This window comes from Cariama cristata, unplaced genomic scaffold (genome assembly GCF_000690535.1).
Source record: "Cariama cristata isolate BGI_N322 unplaced genomic scaffold, ASM69053v1 scaffold38070, whole genome shotgun sequence".
NCBI classification, from domain to species: domain Eukaryota; kingdom Metazoa; phylum Chordata; class Aves; order Cariamiformes; family Cariamidae; genus Cariama; species Cariama cristata.
Window position 1 is genome coordinate 13,336 of NW_009594836.1, and position 6,237 is coordinate 19,572.

Sequence of the window (6,237 nt, forward strand, 5' to 3'; positions counted from 1 at the left end):
ATATTTTAAAAAGAATTTCTCAAAATATTTCATACATCCTTTTAAAGTCGACCGGTGCAGATGGATGCTTTAGGACAGGGTTCTGGGGCTCAGGAGAGCTGCCGGGGGTGGCCCGTAGATGGCAATGTAAGATCCTTGAATCGGGCACATTCTCTGCGTCGATGGAAACCCGTTCCCTTACCCAAACGCTGACACACAGCTTGGGTTTAGAGTATTTCCCAGTAACTGTTGGCCCTTCTAGCGGCACTGTCCAGCGCATCCGCTGTGGCTAGTCATGCATTTTGAGTACTATAGCTTTCATAGTTAGAAATACAATCATATTCAAATACAGCAAATAATGACAGATTTTGATTTACAGGGAAAACTTGCCCTTTGGCTCTGCATATCAGTAGTATGCAAAAACTTAAATAAGCATCATGGTCCTGTGCAAGTGCTTGAAGTACTTTACTGTGGACCAGAGTTCCTGCTGTCAGTGGAAGAGCAAGGAGTCTGTAGGAAAAAATGCACGTACAGGTTTACACAAGTCCCTCAAGAGGAATGTTTTATTAACAGAATTTCAGGGCTTATAGAAGCCTTTGCGATGGGATGAGGATGCCAACCTTACCTCATGCTATTGTTGTTGATGCTTCTTTCCTGTTCCCATCAAATTATGTTTGTTTTCATCCTGTGATGCCCATGTTGCCTTTGTGCTCTCTGCTTTCACCTAACTAAAAAGATAACTTCACCCACTTACTGTGCCGTGTGATGCTTTGCAGTCTTAATTTCCCCCACTCAAGTTGTCCCCAGAAACATTCCTCTCCAAAATTAAAGATACGTGTTGGATCTGCTTTGCTTGAGGATAGTATTTCTTGATTTCCCCAAATGCACTTTTATTTATGAGCAAAACCAAGTTGTCTTTTCCTTGTTTGACCTGGGAACTACTACCACTGTAAAGGTTATGGATGATATCACTCAGCTTCTTTGTGACATGAGGTACATCACTAACAAAAATGAGAGCATTCAATTTATCATTCAGCAATTCTGTGTCAAAACTCTATTTCTATATATAATTAACTGTAGAAAATTACGCTAGTCCACACAACTTTGTTCCTGTGGTAGGCACCATTTAAATGATATCGTTGTCTTTAGCAGAAAGATAAACATTATTATACTTGCTGACCACTTTACTTGCATGACTGAGAGCTGTAAAATTGTGTCTAGTTTTGGAAACAAATGGCCTTGATTTTTTAAAAGTTCTAGTCTCCAGATGATGGCCAGGAAGTACTTACATTCCAGGTCAGTCACTTGAGCAGGCTAATTATTGCAGTTTACAGCCCTGTTTTTCTGGACACACAATGAATGTAGGAATAAAATTATAACCATAATTAAGAATGGCTACAAAACTGCAGTCATTAAAAAGGGTACCTGATAAAGGAGGAGCTGAAACCTTAGCTTGACAGCATTACGTGTGCTTATGTGCCCCAGCTGACTTTGGTGTTGCACGAGGCTGTTCAACTCATGTCACAAGGGCTACAGGGGTAATGAATTAGTATTTATAAAGTGTAGCAAATATGCTCTAATTGCCCTAATTGGCCTGCTGTGTTTCCAGTTATGGCAGAACTTTATTTCTGTTCAAGTGACATTTTCTTCTGATTTAGTTCCTGCAGGCAAAGAGAAAGTAAAAGCCCTGCTGGACAGGGCAGAAACATCCCCTGATATTACAATCCTGCAGTTTCTTCACCACGCTTTTGGCGGGGCTAATAGCATTCTTAATATCTTTAGTGATTTCTGGGGAGTATTTCAGAAGATATGAGATGCTGGAAAATGACGAAAAAACCCCCAAACAAACAATGGGCAAAAAGGGAGAAAGGTCTAGTTTTATTGTTAATAATTAATAGGCCAAACTCTGATAATTTTCAGTTTGGCAGTACAGGCAAAATTCTCCTTGACTTTATTTGTGGTGTAGAAATTTATCTTTATTTGTGGTATATAATTTTACATAGTGACTGACAGCTACCACAAAAGGAATCCTGTCCTAAGGACTTACAGTCTAATGTTACAAGGCAAGACAGAACATGCACAGAGCTGAACGGATTCAGTGAAGTACAAGTTTTGGATCTAAACTGGTCTTTACTTTCCTGGTTTTTATACTACCATTACTATGTTAAGAACACTGAGATCATTAGTAATGCTGAAATGGGATTATTAAAAGGCCACAGAGGAAGTGGTAAATGAGCGAGTGGGTAAGTCTAGTGTTAAGCATTTTCTGTTTTAGCAGTAGAACTTTTGAAGTGTATTTTTGTTGACAGGGGTGACATTCCTCCGCTGTCATGAAGTTTAGTTTCACGCCTTCAGTTCTGTCTGGTTTCTGTAGGTTATGCTCTTTGTGCCTGTGGGATACCACAGTTCCACCATCTCAGAAGGCATTGTACTTTGGCTCCCCGCCCCCCACCGCCCTGTATTTTTGGTACCCATACCATCTTTTGGATAAATAGATACTAAATTCACTGTCAAATCTTGCATAAGGTAGCTGACAAAACTATTAACACAGAAAAAACCTGAGCCATGTATTATTGTAGCAACTACTGATAGAAATTAAAATTGTGAGTAAAGAACGTGAAAATGGTGAAACTCTCTGACACCCGGGCCAGAGTTAACTGGTCAGGTTAGAGGTTAATGTCACTGACTGACGCATGAGCAGAGATTGATGTCACAGTCTTCAAAGTCACATTTGTCACTTTTTTGTTTAATTTCTGATTAAACACAGTCAATTAAATCTATGTAGGTTTAGGATTATCCAATCCAGTTTTCAGCCTGTTGCAAATCCAGGGAAGGGATGTGAAATTTTGTAGCTTTGTTATGAGAAGTATCTGTTGCTTTCCTCTTGTTTTAACTTACTAGTCTTTTTTCTTATCTAAGCAAAAAAAATCAGTAATTGTATGTAACAGAACAATTTTGCAGTCAGGCATGAGCTGCCAAGAACTGTTATATTTGCCACTGTCTTATTGTTTCAAACTGACCCTGACCAAGAACAAGCTGATGTCTCTGGATCCAGATTCTTTGTGCTGCTTCATATTCCTTGGTCCCCACATATGGTGAAGGAGTCGTGGAAAGGACAAATAATGTGGAGTTAGTGCTGGTAGATGGTGATGGTTCTGTGCAATTGAAGAATAAGACTCCAATTCATCTATCCTAACATTGGCCTTTTAATGTGACAGGTGAATTAGGGATTTAGTTCATTCTAGGCTCCCTCTATTAAAAAATAAAAAATAGAGAAGACTACATATCTCCCAGCGGTGATTCAGATCTTTTGACGAGGCTGCCACTTCAGGCACTTTGGTAAGTGCCTAAAATTAGTTTTCACTCTGAGTCTCAGTCTGTAGCCTAAAGGACTATTTGAGTGGAAAGCTTTTGTTCACAGAGATTCCTATGAAACTTTGGGTTTAGTTTCAGAGGAGAGCTATAGCAGTAAGAATGAGAACCTCTACAGCAAAAATTTTTGCTTTTGCATCAGCCTGAGTACCCAGTTAAAGTCTACCCACACAAGTCATGAACATGTAGAGCATGCCAGTTTTCCTTCCCAGACGTGCATCTGATGATGCGTTAATCCATGATTCAGTTCTGCATGCTTTTTTTTCTTGTTTAATTGGACATTACTAAAGACTGACTATTCAATGGTGCTACTAAAGCCTTTGACTACGGAAATCTGGAGTGCTGAATTACAGTGGACAAAATATAAAGGGACAAATGGAGACAAGTTCTAGATATTCCCTAAAGAGAAATTTCCCAAAGACCTTGACCTGTAATGAATGTTAGTGTCATACAAATTGTTCCAACTCACTTTGCAAATTATGTTCTGTGATGTACAGTTAGAGAAGCCTTGTGGCTCTGTCTTCGTGTAGCAGTGTTGCACCCACCAAGTGATTTTTGTTGCTTTTGTTACTGTTTTTGAGGAAGAAGGAGGGAGGAGGGAAAGATTTTGGAGAAAGTAATTCAATATACCACCTTACCCAGAAATTCTGGTTTTATCTGGGATTTTTCTTTCTTAATCTCCACGGATGCTTCCTGTTCTTTTCTGAATCTGTTAGATTCTTTGGTTAAATGGTTAAAATATTTCAAAGTTATGTCCCAATTAACTGTGTGATTCTTGGGACAACGTGCAAAAAAGAGGTTTCGCTATTCGAACTGCTGAATTGCTACCTAGATTTTTCTATACTGAGATAATTTTCTTTCCTAGTAAATGCTTTCTATCACAGCCAGCCTCCTTCAGCTAGCAATGCTCATAGCCCAAATTCTCTCTTAGCTGCCCCTCACTTCTCATATTGACCCCAGGTTGTCAAGCATGCTTATAGCACGTGCGACAGTCTTTCTGTACCATAAGAAGCACATGGAAATGAAAGGAGAGCCTAACACTTTATTAATCAAAATTAATACAGCTACTGCTGTTTGAATTCATACTGTACATATTAGTGCAGTATACAGAGGATAATATAAATAGCAATGCAAGCCTATCTCTATTGGAGACATGCACACTTTATCAGTGGCAACTCAAACAATTCTTTTGACTTCATAAAAGCACAAAGTGTTTTTATTGGAACTTCCTTGTTGACTGCACATGCTGTTAAAATGCAAAAAAGGAGTGATAGCTGACTTGGTAGCTATCAGCTGTGTCACTAGAAACAGTCAGCTTTTGAATTAATCCATAATTTTCATGAATTTGACTAAAAATTCAGGTAATATACTGTAAAGAGGCATAATCACCTTAGACCTTCAGTCTTCACGGTAAAAGCTGGAACACAGCATGTGGGTTTCATACTCATGTTGTGCTCTTAAGACATATAGCTGGATTTATTTAGCATAAGGACTACAGTATGTATTACCTCCTGTAAAACAAAAGCAAGTTTGTTACAGGGATTCATAGTAAAACATGTTGATATCCTTACAAGTTATGTGTTGCCAAGTACAAAATTACATAGGGGTACATCCTGGACGGCGTATTTGTTCCTGGCTTAGGCAGAACTTGAAACAGGCAAGATGCTTTCACAGGTTTGCTCGACCAACACCCAACTTCAGGGTGATTTTTTTTTTTCTGGACAAGGACTTTAGAATCAAGCTATAATTTTGGGATAAAAAATAAAGTGATACATGACATAAATGAGCATTAACTTAATGTAAAGACATTGAGAAAATGGATGGACCTTCAGCATTTATTAGCTAGCATATATGGAAATAAGCTTAGGTTTTATTTGGTAAGTGTTGATTTCTCCTTGTATTCACTTACAGCTTCTTATTTATGGCTCAGCCTGTCAAACACATTCCTAGATAAGCAACTGTTGCTCACAGGACTGCTTCTTTTTATAACGAACGCTGACACAAAGGTAGAAGGGTATATAGCACTTGTGTTGAAGCCAATGCTATAGATGATCAAACAATTTTGAAATTAAGAGTATTTCGGATGGAAAATGTGTTCTTTTTTTGTCACAATGTTCCTGTTTTTTGTCCAACTCTAATTAAAGCTGAAGAACAAGAGTGAAAAGCTGGTTACATTCATAGCGCTGGCACATAATTAATTGCCAAGAGTTTAGACTGGATATTTTAGTGCTCTGCAGTAATGTACCATAGGCGCATTTACCTACAACAGGCTGAAGAATGCTAGAGCCCTAATTATTTGTAAAGTGCATTTTTAAAAGTCTTGGAATTATTCTTCAAGAACAAGCATATCAGAACATCTTCAAATTGTATTTTACAGACATTTGAAAAGAAAGCCAGTGTCGTGTGGGCTTGGCCAAACAGCATAGGCTGAGGAACTAATTCTACCTTTTTTGAAAGGACAATGTTTGTGTCCTTGGCCTTAATTTAAATCACAAACCCATCATGCATTCTGGCATTTCTAGCAACCTGCGCCAGAAATGCCAATAAGCAATAGTATTTCTGAAAATTAAGATAGAGAGGCATTGGTGAACGCGATGGGAACTTCTAAATTTCCCTAGCTCTTAACTGTAAATAAGTAAATTTACTAAAAAAGAGGGGGGGAAAGGGTGAAACTCTTAAGATTAGCTTTTCTGTACCCCTAAGCACACATGAAATCAAACAAGTGGATTTAATTTTTTTTTTTAAAGTTCTGGAATTTTTCTCCTGAGCTGTTATGCAAGCCAGTCTCATTCCCTCTAAAATAAATGGGAGGTCTGTCATTAACCTCCATAGAAACCTGTGCCAAACCTGAGTGTCTCACTGACCCATGTGCTCCCCCTGACTTCA